Source organism: Kogia breviceps, chromosome 16, assembly GCF_026419965.1.
Source record: "Kogia breviceps isolate mKogBre1 chromosome 16, mKogBre1 haplotype 1, whole genome shotgun sequence".
NCBI classification, from domain to species: domain Eukaryota; kingdom Metazoa; phylum Chordata; class Mammalia; order Artiodactyla; family Physeteridae; genus Kogia; species Kogia breviceps.
The window spans coordinates 12,178,625-12,195,547 of NC_081325.1; positions in this window are offsets into that span (position 1 = coordinate 12,178,625).

A 16,923-nucleotide genomic window follows, 5' to 3' on the forward strand; every position below is an offset into this window, starting at 1 on the left:
TACTGGCAGCAGGCTTCTGAGTCCCCAGAAGACACAGGCACAAGGGCATAAACCAGCATCGGGAACCATAAATGGGATAAACAGAAGGGGTATGGAAGGTGTAAACAGGTTTGAGGCTGAATCTGGCTTTCATTACACGGATTCTTTATGTGAATGGCTTGATCTGGTAGAAAGCGTCCTCCACCTCGGACTGGCAGCTTCTCAGCTCAAGTGGAACAGTGTGCAACTCCCTGATATCTGCAAAAAGCCTCGGAGGGAGGCTTTCTTTTCCCATGTGGGCCAATGGCCACTCTTTATGTGGGGCTTCCTTTGTGGCAGACTTGGGACACCAGAAAGGCAGACTGAGGGAATTCTCCCCACCTCTCCCCTCCTCTCTCTGTTCGATTCCCTATTTTGATCCGACCTAACCTTTTGGAGTGAATATAAAGGCATTATTATAAATACCAGGCTAATGTTACTTTGACAAATTTGGAGAACATAGTCAATGATTTAGGAAATAGGCTTAAAGGGAGTATGGGACAAATCACACATTATTCCTTCATTTACTATACATGTGTGTATGTATGTATATACATACATACATATATATATATATACACTATTTCAAAACAAGCATTTATTGAGCATCTACTATGTACCAGTCTCAAAGGGCATTTGATGTGGTAGAAGAGATAGACATGTTAACAAAAATGTATTTCCATAGTGTGTCACGAGTGAAACATTAGAGGTAATAACAAGGTACAAACAAACACACAAGAATGAAGTGATCAGATCTAACCAGGAGGTTTGGGACGGCTCCTCAGGGTGATCTTTGAGCTGAGTCATTACGGTAAACAGAGCTTGCTTTGAAGATGAGGGTGGAACGGAACTCTAGACAGAGAAAAAGGCAGATCCAAAGGTGCAGATGAACGGGGCAGTGATGGTGTACTCTGGGACTCCAAGTAGTTTGACACGGAGCAGAGACTGCAGTGTGGGTAGAAGAGGTGGTGGAGGATTCTGTCGGCCAACCTAAGCCTTTGGACTTTTTTCTGTAAACAAAGGATAGCTGTCGAATTATTAAATAAGGTTCCAATCTGCAGATTAAAATGAGTATTCTGGAGGCAGAGAGGGGGATAGATTGAATTGGATGTAGACTGGGAGGCTAGTTAAGCAGGCCATTGTTAAAGTTCCTATGGGGGGTGTGGATGGCCTGAGATGACTTTAGACTAGAAGGTGATTTCAAGAGGAAAATCATTAGATCTCTAAGCTCCGAAATGTGTGGTTCTAAAGCTGAGTGCTGTATGGGATTCAGAGAAAGAGAGTGATGAACTAGAGAGGCTGGGAGGCAACCTTCATGAGGAGAGAAGAGAGGAGAGGTGGTGAGGGTGGGATACATACGCAAAGGCATTTATTGCGTTATGTCTAATAGGAAACGATGCCCTTTACCTAGAACTAAAACCTATTACCGTAGCTTGAAACAATTAAGCCTATTACAATGGTTTGAACTGGAAATAATTGTAGCACTATATTATGGTGTTGAAGAAAGAGAAACGGAAAGAAGAGAAAGCAAAACTCATTTTATATAGTTCATCTTCCGTCACTAGGGTTCATGTCCTACTGTTGGGGTACCAGGACTAAACCTCTCTGTTTCCAGATGGCCTCAGCTGCAAAGGCTCACACGTGGCCAGTCTCAGGGGCCAGTCTCAAACCACCTGTTCAGCTTCCCCGTCATTTCTCCAGGCACCAGAATGAGCATCAGATTTTTTAAAGAAACATTCTCACAATCTACCATGACTTTGTCCTCAGAAATCCTTTGACAACCGTAGGCAACAATTTCTTGAGAAGTCACTGGGTTCTGATCTCCGGCCCTCGGCTCCAGCTTGATATGCCCAAATGGAAGGAAGCCCTGTGTTAACTTTCTCCATCTGGATCTGAAAGAACAAACTAGGCCCCCACCTGCTTGCTGGTTTCCTCTAGATCTGAAGTTTAGGAAGCTCATTCTGGATGCTGAATGAAGAATGAATTGGAGAGAAGTAAGAGCAGTGAGCAAGCAATGGTTTTCTGGACTGGCTGGTGGCTATAATGATGAAGAGACAAAAATATATCTGACAACTGTTGATCAGGATCTCAGGGGATGATTGAAAGTGGGTGTTCCTTGAAGAGTCAAGGAAAACGTCCAAGCTTTTGAGCTAAGCAACTGGGTAGGTAGTGGTTCTGTTTTCAGGGGGACATAGGAAGGACACGGGAAGTTTAATTGTAGACCTTGTGAAGTTGAGGCACCCAGGAGGCCATTAAGTAGAGATGTCCAGTAGTTTGGACATTCGTGTCTGGCAGTCAAAAGAAAAGGCTGGACTGGATAAAATGATTCCAGCATCATCAGCATATAGATAGCAATGCTAGGATCTCCCTGGGAGCGTAAGTTGAGCACATATAACGAGAACCCAGAGGAAGAGCTATATTTAAAAATATTGGAGAAGAAAAGGAGCCTTTGGAGAAGGCAGGGAAATACTACTGGAGAGGGAGGGAGGAGACAAACCAGGAGAGTAGAATTCCTAGAAATGTTCAAGAAGGTTAATGCTATAGAATAGTGCTGAAAAGTGAAGTAAGATAATTACTGAAGAGTGTTCATTAGTTTTCAGGACATGGAGGCTACTGGTGACCTTGTAGAGAGCAGTTTCAATGAAGCAGTAGAAAAGAAATGATGTACAGTGCCCTGTGAAGAAAGAGTGAGAGAAGAAAAGGGGAGACCAACTATAGAAATGTATTCGCTAAGTTTGCCCGTGAAGGAGAGGTGGGAGAGGGACATGTAATGAAGATAGGGTGTGACTGAGAAGATGAGACATAATAACATTAACCAGAGAGCAGTTATGCAAGGCAGCCTTGCATACGAATGTGAACACATGTGCGTCAGCCCAGTGACAGTGGGGTACGGAGGAAATCAGAGTCAGGGAGCAGCTGTCCTGGGCTCGCATGACTGCAAAACAAGTACCAATGTGTCACAGGAGTCAGGAGAGAAGAGCTCAACTTCTCACTCTGGCACTGACTAAAGTTTCCTCATCTGTGAAACGGGAATAATCCTTACTTTGGGGGGACAATCTATACAAAAGTGTACTTGCCGTCCAGTAAAAAGTTATCATGCATTAGTTTTTTTCTTCCTTTGCAGGTTAAAACAAAGATGCCAGAAGACTTTAACAGTAGGATGTAGATCTGTGAAATACAGAAACCTCACATAAAAAAAGAATTTTTGCATTTTCCTATTTAAAATGCACTAAGCCAATGTTCTGTGATAACGTCAACACTGTATATTTCACACCACTTTAAATTTGTTCTGTTGTTTAATTTTGGTCTCACAATACCTCTGTGAGGGAAGGAGGACAAGTATTATTGTCCCTTATTAAAGATAAAGAAACTGGGGCATGCTGAGGTCAGGGAACTGCCCATCCTTGACGGTTAGCAGTGAAGGCTGGATTAGCACCGGTCCCTGGAGTCAGTGCTTTGTCTAGGAGCCCGTAATATACAGATGAAGGCTAATTGCAGTCTCAGCAGCACATCCAGAATGATATTTAAGTGGGAAATTTATTTGGTACTTACTCCTGAATTTTCAGAAATGAATACTTTAAGTTTTATTCCTCTCATCCCTACGACAACTAATTCCCTGGGAATGAATCCTCTTTGCCTCTGAGGCTGAACAAGTGTTTGCCTTTAAAGCTAAGGTGACCTAGGAGCAAAGAAGTTTAGTCCTAGTTACACAGCAGCAGGCCAAAGAAAACAATAAACCCATCCAAGAGTGACACAGCAACCCAGAAGAGGAAGCTGGTTAAAACATCCAGAAGAGAGAATTTTTAGCAAAATGGAACTCAGAAGAAGACAGATATCAACCCAACCCAAAACACTTACTACTATTACCACTGCTACCATCACCAGCAGCAGCAACAACAATAGTAATAACAGTATAGGGGAGAATTCAATTTCACTACGTATCCAAAAAAAAAAAAAAAATGACATTTGGGAATAAAAACCTATGCTTTTCAAACTTAAAAGAAAAAGAAGAAAAATGAGATGAGACCCAAATGAGTAACCTAGAAAATCAAGCGGAACAAAAAATGGAAAAATTACAAAGGGCTAGAAATTATGAGAGAAAACATGAGACAAGATAGATCCAGGAGACATAATTCAAGGAATTCCAAGGGGAAAAGTTGCTTATTGAGAAGAGGAGTAATTATGCACATAAAAGAAAAATAATGTCCCTGAGTTGATAGAAGAGAGTAGATTTGAAGGGTTCACTAAGTTCCAAGCAGGACACACATTTGGCATATGCAGGTAAAATTCCTGAACTTATGAAAAAAGGGAAAAGCTCTTACAAGAATTCTGTGAAAGAAAGTAAGTTCAAAACAAATCATCAGAAAGGTTTGGCTTCTCATCTACGCACAACAGAGGGATCCAGAAAATGACAGACCACTATCAGCTGATGGAGAGAGAAAAGGACAGAACGCAAGAATCCTAAAGCCATCCAAGATGCCATTTACCAACCAGGTTGAAGGAAAAATATTTGCCAAAAAGCAGGAATTCACAGAACTCCCAATGAGAGGCATACTGGAGATAAACCTACAACCAGACAGCAAATTAACAAGAAAGACTGCAGGAAGGAAAAGGAAAGACGAAGATGAAAGGAACAGCAGTGAAGGTTTAACCTCGCAACATGCATATTTAAGTTTAAGTAGATAATAACTGGGAACAGGCAAAATATATCCTAAATAAAGATTCTTGAAATGAAACAGCTCTGCCAAAAGGGAAAAGCTAGTAATAGTTTGGAAAGTAAAATATAGTATGCATATGAAAGGAGCTTTAACCTCCAAAGAATTCAGAGAACTACAAATAAAGTAACAATCACTTAATTAACAGTAACTTAAAATGCTGATGTTATCTATGGCTGTTAGGGATGCTATAAAAAAGGATTTTCAACCAAATTGGTGAAAATACAAATGCAATAGCATTGGGGGGGACAATGTATATTAATTTTTTATTGTGGTATAATTGACATATAACATTATAGTAACTTCAGGTGTACAACATAATGATTCAGTATTTGTATATATTGTGAAATGATCACTACAGTAAATCCACCACACACAGTTACAATATTGTTTTCTTTTTATGAGAACTTTTAAGATTTACTCTCATAGCAACTTTCAAATATGCGATACAGTATTACTAACTCCAGTCACTACTATAGTAGTATGGACATTTTAACAATATTAATTCTTCCAGTTGATGAGCACAGAATATCTTTCTATTTATTTGTGTCATCTTCAGTTTCTTTCATTAATGTCTTATTGTTTTCAGTGTGCAAATGTTTCACCTCCCTGGTTATATTTATGCCTATATATTTTATTCTTTTTCATGCAATTGTAAATGGCATTGTTTTCTTATTATTCTTTCTGATAGTTCATTATGAGTGTATAGAAATGCAACAGATTTTTGTATACTGATTTTGTATCCTGCAACCTTACTGAATTCATTTATTAGTTCTAACAGTTTTTTTGGTGGAATCTTTAGGGTTTTCTACATCTAATATCATGTCATCTGCAAATAGGGATAGTTTTACTGCTCCCTTTCCAATTTAGATGTTTCTTTATTTCTGTTTCTTGCCTAATCACTTTAGCTAGGGCTTCCAGTACTATACTGAATTAAAGTGGTGAGAGTGGAAATCCTGGTCTTAGTCCTGATCTTATAGGAAAAGCTTTCAGCTTTTCACTATTGAGTGTGATTTTTAATTGCACATGTATTAAGCCCAGCAACTATGCTCCTAGGAAACAAAAAATTTCCAGTACATATAAGAATATGGTTTTTACACAACATTCTTTTCGTGGCAAAAGATGGAATCAAAGAAAATCCATCCATTTGTGAATAGTTGAATTACAGTATATATACAACATGGAATAGTACCCAGTCATTAAAATGACGAATTTGAATTAGATCTTTACCAATTGATTTGGACTGATTTCCATGATGTATAGTAAATGAGAAAAGCATAACAAAACTATATATAATAGGATATCTTTTTCTTGAGATGAAGGTGACTCTTCTAAAACCTTGATTACTATATGTTGTGTGTGCGTGCGTGTGTGTGTATATTTTCTTTCAGTTCCTCTAGATCTCTTCACACAATGTTCCCTGCCTGGAATATGCATCCCTCCAATTTTCTCCTTTTATCAAGTCCTAGTCCCATTTCCTATGTCCAACTTCAGTCCACTTTTTCAGGAAGACTTCCCAGTCCCCTAGCTGAAGTTAGGCCCCTTTCTTAATTTGCTCCTTTATAGCTTCTCTCCCTTTCACAGTTCTCATGCGTATTATAATAATTATTTGTAATTACTTATCTTTCCCACTAAGGTAGCCAGGGACTGTGCAACCAGGGATTGTCTATTTCATTCACCCTCACCTTCTTGCATAGCTCCAAACATATACCAGGGGTTCAAAGATCAATTAACACTGATCAAATGAATGAATGATTCCCTTGTAAGGTTCTCAAAGACCCAGTCAATATCATTACTTCATATGTAACTTCTTCTATACCTGGAGAGTGGAGTCTAGACTCTATTGCCTCAGAAAGAACTATTATTGAGTAAATATATGAATAGATGGGAGTAAGTATCATAGTTATGATACATGAAAGATCTAACTGCCTCCTATACTAGACTTAAATAAGATTCAAGATACTAGACCACTTATGGATTTTTAAGGGAATGGGAGCTAGTAAATAAGACTTTTATGGCTATTTTATTTACTAAAGTCTGATTTGAGACAAATTGATTATATCACTTTTCCTCTATAGTTCACTTGAGTGTTGGGGGATGAATATACTTATAACTAGAGCTCTTGCTGAAGAGATGGGTTATGCAGCCCTCCACAGTTTGTGACAACACATCCCCACCCCCACCTGTAGTTGCTTAGGTAAGGCACGGACACCAACCCAAATGTGTCTTATTCTCCTTCTTAAATTTGCAATTGGGAAACTGAGAGTCTCTAGAGCCAAAAGAACATACACAACCAGGTCAAATCGTTGCTATAGCAGGGCAAAGCCAATGACAGGCATACATGAGAGAACAGAGAGACCAATGTATAGCAGAGAGTAGCAGATAAACGGAGCAGACATGCAAGGATGATGGATTATCTAGCACCATGAGAGATGAAGAGAGCAATCTCATTTATCTATCCACCCATTCAAATATTTGCTGAACCTACTAGGATCCCTACATTACCATAGGTGCTAGGGATTCAACAGCAAATGGGACAGTAAAAGCTCATGGCTTCATAGGCTTGAGTCTTATAAAAAGGACTGAGAAGAACTGATTATGATAAGTGTCATAAATGTTATGATAGGGTAAGTTCAGGATGCTACAGGAACATAAAATTGGGGGATCCAATGCCACCTAGCCTTAGGGCAGACTTTCCAGTTCCAATCCCTCTGTGGCCCTGTTGTATCTCATTTCCTGTCTTTTGATACCTCTGAGATTCTTCTTTATCCCCTCCAGAATAAGGTCTTTTATTCACTTGAAACAGTGCATTAGATATCAGACACATTTTGTCTGCCTATCACCCTTTTTGGTGCTGTCGTTTTAGGAACTGTCCCTTCTCTTCCTAGTGAGGAGGGGGGGGGTTGCACAAAACCCACCCTGGATGATTCAGAACCGTTTTGTGGAGACTGACAGGAGAATTGAGAGTCTCTGTCCTTCTGAGATCTCAAGCACAAAGGGCCTTACAAGGCTGCAGATTGTTGGGACCATTCTCACCCCCATTTGGAGGAGGCTTGCCTGAGCATGAAGACACCACAGAGGACAGCAGAGCCAAGAGATGCTGAAAAGGATGAAGATTCCTGATGACATCTTTTTCAACATCTCTCAAAGGCTTTCTAGTTATATGAACCAATAAATTCCTTTTTTTTTTCTTAAGCTTAATTAATTGCTTTTAGTCATAACTAAAAGTATCCTCATTATTCAATATCGGCTATGCTGGATAAACGTCTGTTCCAGGAACAAATAATCCTTGACCAAGATGGTTTAGTGGGGTGGGTGGTGGGGAGGACAAAATTGACTTGCCTTGTTTCTTCCCTTACTCTTTCCCAGGTTGTAATAACTCATTTGCATAATATAGCTCCTCACATAGTTTCCTATGGCCCTCCTGCCATTTCTGGGAAGTGGCTATTATTATTCCCATTTTGCAGTGGTGTCCTAAGATTGATCAGCTGCAAAGTGATTGATTTGGTAGTTGGAATGTCATTCCGGCACCAATGCACACCTCTGACTCCTGCTCCCCCTGAATGAGGTCCCCCCATGCCAATGCCACTATAATCAGCACTAGTCCCTTGGGATGGCAACTGAAAAATGCCCACTGGGAAATTATGAATCTGTGTAATTATCTTTTTTGAGGAATTAAAATCATAGCATAAATTTTATTATCCAGCTAGAGTTTAATTTTCATATGCAAATTTTGATAAGTTAATAGTATAATCAGACTTTTTAAGAACCTTAAATCATGCCAAGTTAATTTTTTAATGCAGCAGATAAATGTCTATATTTTGGAAACTTGGCAAAAATATCTGGAAACGGTTACAGCAATAACCACACATAGGTATTCATCACACGACAGACAGAAAGATCGCTTTTGTCCAGATTCCTTCGTCTCATAAATATACAGGAGTTCTGAGCTAAAAATAAAATATATAAGACTGCCACCATTTATTTTTTAATGAAAAATTTTCTGTACTGCTATGAGAGTGGTCCTTAAACCTGTGGGGTTTGGGGGACAGAATTCATTTTTTGCTCCATTACCCTAAAACAGTCCAAAGAAATATTAAGTTTGGATTGAAACATTTAAAATACTATTTATTTTAAAATTTCACTGATGATTAAGTTTATGTTAAAATAAATCGCTGCACTTTATTTTCTCGACAACTTAATAAAACTAAACTCTCTCTTTCAAACTCTATTATATTTTTAGTCCCTTAGAATTTCACTTGGATACTACCTTGTTATTTTTGTGTCCGTTTTTGAAGAATGACATCAACAATTATATGCTTGCAAGCCCTCCACTAAGTCACTTGCTAAAATAAGTCAGAGGCCATCACCACTCAATACTTTTACTTTGGTGAACTATTAGGTAGAGTTTTATTTTAAAATCTAAATCTTGCCATTTGCGATACATAACATAGTCTGGGATCACATATTAAAGACATTGAAACACAATGTTGTCATTAAAAGATTACCCTCGTTACTATATGGAGCAAAATTTTAAAAATCTAAAAATTCTTTTCCAAGCCCATTCTGAAACTCTTTTTTGGTTATTACAAGAGAAATCTAGTTAAGAATTTTCTGAACTTATTTTCATCTCACCTATACAAAGATTAAGTGTGAAGTAACACACAGACACAGCGGACTCAATTCTGTCTAAGTCACTGTCTACACGATATGATTTTGAAGATTCCTCATCTCTCAGAATTGAAGTCACTTAATGCTGTCTGAAAGCTGGCACCTTTGTACCTCCTTGCAGGGTCACTGTCAACTGCTCACACCTGCCATAGATTAACAAATCAGATTTCCTATTAGAGTGAAACACTAGGAATGGAACAGAGAATCAATGAATTTTGATAGAAGAGTAGAAGAGAGGGAAGAAGAAATGTAGAGAATGAGTGCATGGAGCTTTGAGCAGGCAGGGAGATTAAGAAGAGCCTTGGGCCACTGGACTCCTGGGACTAGGGAAGGGACTCAATAGAAGGTAGGAAGTGTTAAAGGACCTAACGAGAAACCCACAAGAAATTTCCCTGGCTTCACATTTTTGAGCGCACTAATTCTATTTAGTAACATTTTCAAAATGTAACATCAGGATCATGACATTGAAAACAGACTCTGGAAGTAAGGGGAAAAAAATTATTCTCTTAATTATGCTCACGGAGATAGTTGGCTGACTTCGGCAATGAAACTTAATTTATTCTTTTTTCCATTCTCTCATATGCACACTCTGCTACACCTTACTGAACAAGCTGAAAATTCAATAAATAAACGCATTCATTCATGATTTAGTATAACCCAAAAGGAAACGAAAGCTGCCGGAGCCATTCCACAGGCTTCCTACTTTGCCAAAAACAATTGCAATGGGGCAGGGCTGATGGTGTGAACCCGAGGGTGGGGGAACCAGGGGTGCTGGGGTAGTGCTGCTCTTGCAGCTGCTGCTGTTAGAGCAACACTGAGGTAGCCACCTCTCTGGCCTTAGAATTTGCATACCCACCGTGACTGAGAAGAGAGCAATCTAAATATATTCATGGGAAGGGCTCTTCCTTCTTTCCCTTCATTACGCACCAAGAGATGTTCTAGTAAAATTCAAGACATCAGCTTAGAATATGTTAATGCTTATAAATTAAATTGTTCACAGAAGGTGATCAATTTTTAATGTTTACACTCAAGATGTTCTTTTTAATTAACACTTAGCTACATCTGTACTCTCTGTTCGCTGCAGAAAATGTCTGAACTTGCAGAGAACTGCAATAAGTTGTAAAACATCAGACTGCAGTAATTTTCAAAGTTGTACCCTTCAACTAAAGAAAAAGGGCTTAGCTTCAGAGGGTTGACATCATAAAGTGAACTAACTCACTCTGAGGAAGAAGTGGGAAGCTACACTGTGTAGGTATTGATAGATAGTTTTAGAAAGTGCCCTACATTCCTCATATGGAGATGGGAATTACCCATTCATTAATGCCTATGATGTATTCTGAGGCATAAATGTAAAAATGAAAAGTAATTTCCAAATTTGATGAGCAAAAGTTCATTAAATAAGAATGCACTGATTATAATTAATGGTAATTGATCACTTGTTAGCTATATAGGACTATTTAAATACAGATTGTTTACTGATGAGTAGGTGGCCTTGAGAAATCCAGTAAAAATAGGAATAATACCTGTATGATGATTAAATAACATATGTGAAGTGCTTATCAAGGCTTTGTATATATTAGATACTAAATGAATACCAGTTTCTCTCTGGTGTTATCACCATACTTTTTTACATTGTGCTTCTTGGTACTCTTTCTCTAAAAATGGGAATAAGAGTGTCAGAAAAAATTTTACATATATATATATATCTCACTATGGAGAATGTTACTTCTGATACAGTCTGGGGTCCTGCTCCAAGACAGAGAGAATTTAGAGAAGCAGACCCGGGATTCTTAAGTCTTCTGCAAAGAAAAAAGTAGGTGTCATTTAAAGAAAAAAAACTAGTCTCAGTAGAAAACAGATATTCTCGACAATAATGAACAGAACGGTTTTCATGGTGGCATTGCCAATTCTATAGAAAGTAAGAGCAGAAGAGTATGAAGAGGGTATAAAAGAATAATTTTAAAAAATATAATGGATTCTTCTCATCCTTATATTCTATCTGAATTGCATTTTTTTAAGGATCTGTAAGAATATCTCTAGCAAAGAGATTTCCAAGTTTTCCTAGTTTGATGGGAGAGGAAATTTCAGGCATTGAGAAGATAGTAATGAAGACGAATTGGCACAAAAAGGGGTAAGCGGGAGCAAGACAGATTTTGCAGACTTATGAAAGTGTGATTTTGGCAAAATGGATAGAAATTTTCATCACTGCATATGCTCGAACTAGCTGTTGGGCTGGTAAAATATTAAATTATAAATGTATAATTTTTACTATTGGTGCACTAACCTGCCTAGGGAGTTCTCAAGGTACATCTTTTGGATAAGCATCCTAACGTGTGAGTTTCTCCATCTATAAATAACTTCCTCCTGCGTGTAATTCCAATAATTCACGTAAGTCTTACTTTCAGATGTTTATGGAAAATTTTGGCATATGACTTATTAAAATTATTATTTAAACCCAGAAAAAGTCAATGGTGCACTAAGCAGGACAATGAGTGTATATATCCTTAGAACCAGAACTGTGAGGGAGCTTCCTGATCCACTCTTTCTGGGATACCCATCATAATTTGCCACATGTTGAACTAGAAAAAATTGTCTTTACCTAACCAAAATTTAATCTCCTTGTAGTCTACCCAATTTTTCAAGTACTTTCTAAGTAGTATTTCAATGTGAACAAAATTTCTAACAGCAGGACAGAAGATAGCTATCTCAGGATTTATTTTCTGAAGTAGATGATTCAAGAGTGTTAAGAAGAAGGCATACACAAAAAATAATTAATTACAAATTAATTTTTTGTTAGCCTGACAATTACTTTTAACTCTGCAGATTTGTGGAGGAAATGATATACTGTACAAATAAGAAACTTGGATCAGCAAAAGTTCTATTGGCTTGGGGACTTTAAAATGGTTCACCCGGTCTTAATTAGCAGCGAACATTCCTTAAAATTCTTTTTTTCCATTTTGTTAAGCTATTTCAGATTTACTTTCTATCATATTTGAATCACTATAAATCAAACTAGCTGGTTACACCATCTAACCTTTAGAAGAGCAAACAGCTGAAGTCTAAAATAATAACCCTGATCAATGCTTCGTAACCTTGCTGCACTGTCAGACTCAGCCGAGTAGCTTTCAAAAATATGTATGTAATACCCACATCTCAAACAGGCCATAGCCCAGTATTAGTAGTTTTAACAACTCTACCCAGTTGATTTTAATATGCAGACAGGATTAAAAACCACTGCTTGTCCTACCTTTTTTTAGGTAGGAAAGAGCCCTTCAAAGGGCTATTCCTGTCCATTCCAGTTCCTTGAATATGGAGAGTACTCAGTAAGTGATAGATCCTTAACCATTTCAATTCATCAGGGGTTGGCACATTTTTTCTGTAGTAGTAAATATCTCAGGTTTTGCAGGCCATAAGGTCTCCATCACAATTACTCAACTCCGCTGGTCCCTATCGCAACGCTAGATGCTGTCATCCTGGTGCAAAAGCAGCCACAGACCGACAGCTGTGTTCCAATAAAACTTTATTTATAAAAACAAGTGGCAGATTGAATTTGGCCCATTGGCCACTGGCCATAGTTGGCTAACCCTGCAGTATATCATCTCTCAATTCAACTCTTACAGCCTTTTGCAATTTTACCATTGTAGCTTTATTTTAGAGTTTAAAAATATTATTTGTTGCAAAAAAGATTGTCATGGATTAAATAACTAAGTAACCATTATACATGATTATTAAAGAAATTGCATAAATAAGAATGACCAAAATAATAGCTTCTGCACTTTGGATGAGATTACCATCTCTAATGATATTGGTTATTAGTGAATTTTATTAAGCTTTATCTAGGCTAGCTAATATAACTTTATAAACTATGCCTACTGGATACAAAGTGATTAAACAAAAATTCCCTAGTGCTAGTACTATCAGAGGAAAGGAGCTATTTAATTGTTTTCAGAAAAGTACCATGGTCAATGGTAGGAAATACAATGGTAGATATACCTAGGGCCTCTTTCCTCTCCAGGAAAGACATTGCCAATCAGTTATAACTGAGGCTGGATAGGGCCTCGCAATATTTCTTAATATTATTCCAGGCAGTCACCACAAATCAGAATTAGCAGACAAGATGAAATGTATGTGATGTTCTTGGCACAAAAAGAGATGTTTTTCCAGCTCAGACAACAAACAGGAAATTATTCTTCTCTCCAAGAGTATAAATGTCCTTCCCATCACTGCACTGAAGAGTGTGCTGATCTTGCAGAGGGAACACAGAACTAACTACGTGTTCATGTTAGTGAGGCAGAAAACTTCAGCAAGCCACAACTCATCCAAAGCAGGCAGTGAGCAGATTCCCACAGAAATCAATCAATTAAAACTTCTGTAATTACAGTTTTGTAACTTGAGCTCATGCAAAAGGAAATAGTATAAACTTCTCTCTAATGTATATAAAATAAAGCTGGAAGCAGAGATTTGGGGGCAGCTGGTATGAGACTAGAGAATGTGGGGCACACAAAAGGTGATCCAGATGGGACCAGAACTTGTCACTTAGCCACAGTGTCATCACTGGTGGTTGGCACTAGCTATCACCTGGGCAACCATGGTTCTCCTCCACATGGCCTCTTATCCTCCAGCATATAGACCAGTTTCCTTATGTGGTGGTCTTAGGGAACATTCCAAGACATCAAAGACCAAAGCTGCAAGGCCTTGGAGTCCTAAGATCCAGAACTTGCACAACATTGTTTTCCACAAATCGAGGCAAGATTCAAGGGGTGGGAAGAAGACTCTACCTCTTGACGGGCAGCTCTACAAAATATCGGGGCTATCTTTCCCAATCTTCCACTCAAGGTGGAGCCGTAGTCTTATTAACACATTCTTCTGTTTCTTCATAAAATCGTGAGTTAAGCTCTTCCAATTTCTAAGCATGAAGAGCAGGACCAGATGGCCTCTCTGCCACTGTCTTAAGATTCTGATGCCCAGAGTGGTCAAAATGGATGAGGTTGGTCTAATAAAATTCTGTCACGATGAAGCGTATTTCTATCTATGAATGCTACATCTTACACATTTACCCTCATTTTCATATTTCATTTTGTAAAATCCTATATTAAAAAGAAAAAATGACCTTAAATATTTAATTCCATGGTAAGCAGGATTTCTAATTCAGAAAAAAATGTAACTTTTACTTCATTAAAATAATAGATTGAAGCCCATGAAGAAAAATTATAATTTTCTACAACTCTGCTACTTTTTTTTTTTTTTTTTTTTTTTTTGCAATGAAGTCCTTTTTAGTCACTAAAGATTTACTACCTGGCTATAATAAGGGAGAAGCAAAGTTAGGCAGGCAACATGACCATTTCTCTGATATCTTAGATGAGAAACAGAAACAGGGAGGCTAAGGGTCTTACTCAAGGTCCCAGAGGTAGCTAATGGCAAAACTGAAGCCATGAGACAAAACTTCCCATTCCCAAACAGTGCTTTTCCCATTGCTAGATTAGAACAGTTACTTGGATCCAGAAAAAGTCTTTATATCTATAGGCTTTGCTGCTCTGGCAAGATCGGGGATCAGCAAACTTCTGTAAAGGGACAGATAATATTTACTTTAGGCTTTTCAGATCATAAAGCCTCTTGTCAGAACTACTCAACTCTGCTGTTGTAGCACAAAAGCAAACAGTACATTAAATGAGCATTACTGTGTTCCAATAAAACTTTATTTATAAAAACAGGAAGCAGGCCAGGTTTGGCCCCTGAGGCATAGTTTGCCAACTCCTGTGCTTGATTTAAAGTTAAAACTATTAAGACCCCCATTCTTCACCCCTTCTAGCATCCTTGCCCTTACCATGTCTTCATTATGGGTACATTTTATAACACCTTTACTTTGAGCTTGACTGTATATTATGGATTGAATTGTGTCCCATCCCTCACAAAAAAATTCATATGCTTAAGTCTTAACACCCCGTACCTCAGACTTTATTTGAAGATAGGGTCTTTAAAGAGTTAATAGAGTTAAAATGAGGTCATTATGATAGGCCCTAATCCAACATGATTTCATATATATATGTGTGTTGTGTATATATATATATACATATATATGTATATATATATACACAACACACATATATGTGTATATATATATATACATATATATGTATGTTTATACATATAGAGGGGAAATTTGAAGAAAGACATGCATACAGGGAGAACACTGTGTGAGTATGAAGATGGCCACTTACAAGCCAAGGAGAGAGGTCCAGAACAGATCCTTCCCTCACAGCCTTCAGAAGGAATCAACCTTGACAACACCTTGATTTTAGACTTCTAGCCTCCAGACAGTGAGACATAAATCTCCATAATTTTAAGCTACATAATCTATGGTACTTTGCTACAGCAGTCCTAGCAAACTAACACACTGTGTGACTTGCTTTGCCCACTGATGCATGGCTAGAAGTAGCAGTGTGCCGGGCCCCAGCCCAGGCCTTAAGAAACTTCACACTTTTTCACCGGCCCTCTTACACCTCTTCCACTGTTACGAGAAGAATATTCTCTAAAGCTATCCTGCTGATCTAAGGAGCCTGGAAGCAGAGCCACTGCAGTCAAGCCTAATCTCCAGCTGACCTGCCAATACAGCAATAGAATGTTATTTCTGTTAAGGCACTGAGTTTGGGGATGGATTGCCATACAGCAACAGGTAATTGATTCAAAGGTTAAGTTTAACATTAGATAAATCCCCAAATAGGGCTATAAACAACTAATTCAGGACTCTGACTTTCTTCTTTCTTGCATGTGCTTTGCCTGTTCATTGAAAATTTAAGTCAACTACTGAAAACACTGTTCACCAGTTCCACCCCCACCCCCATTTCTTTTTTCCTGTAATGAAGATAGTTATGGATGAGCACCTGAATGCATTAAAAATCGACTTGCCTGTTTTAACTGAGGCCAGAAAAACCGCTATGTCGTTCCATTCCTTGATGGCAGCTGCAAAAATCTGCACTGCTTTCAGCAGCCTAACTTTGTCAGCTAGGCCATGTCTTTTTTTTGCCAGGTTTATTGATATATAATTGATGAACAAAAATTTTACATATTTAAGGTGTACAATATTGTGATTTGATAAAGACTATTTCTTTTTTTAAAATAAATTTAATTATTTTATTTATGGCTGCGTTGGGTCTTCATTGCCGCACGCGGGCTTTCTCTAGTTGCAGAGAGTGGGGGCTACTCTTCGTTGCGGTGCGCGGGCTTCTCATGGCAGTGGCTTCTCTTGTTGTGGAGCAAGGGCTCTAGGCTCACGGGCTCAGTAGCTGTGGCTTGCGGGCTCTAGAGTGCAGGCTCAGCAGTTGTGGCGCATGGGCTTAGTTGCTTCACGGCATGTGGGATCTTCCTGGGCCAGGGCTCGAAGCCGCGTCCCCTGCATTGGCAGGCGGATTCGTAACCACTGTGCCACCAGTGAAGCCCCAAGACTATTTCTTAAGAAATCTTGAGATGTATCTATAAAAATATATACTGTTGTTGTTGTTGTTAACTAAATAACGTAATG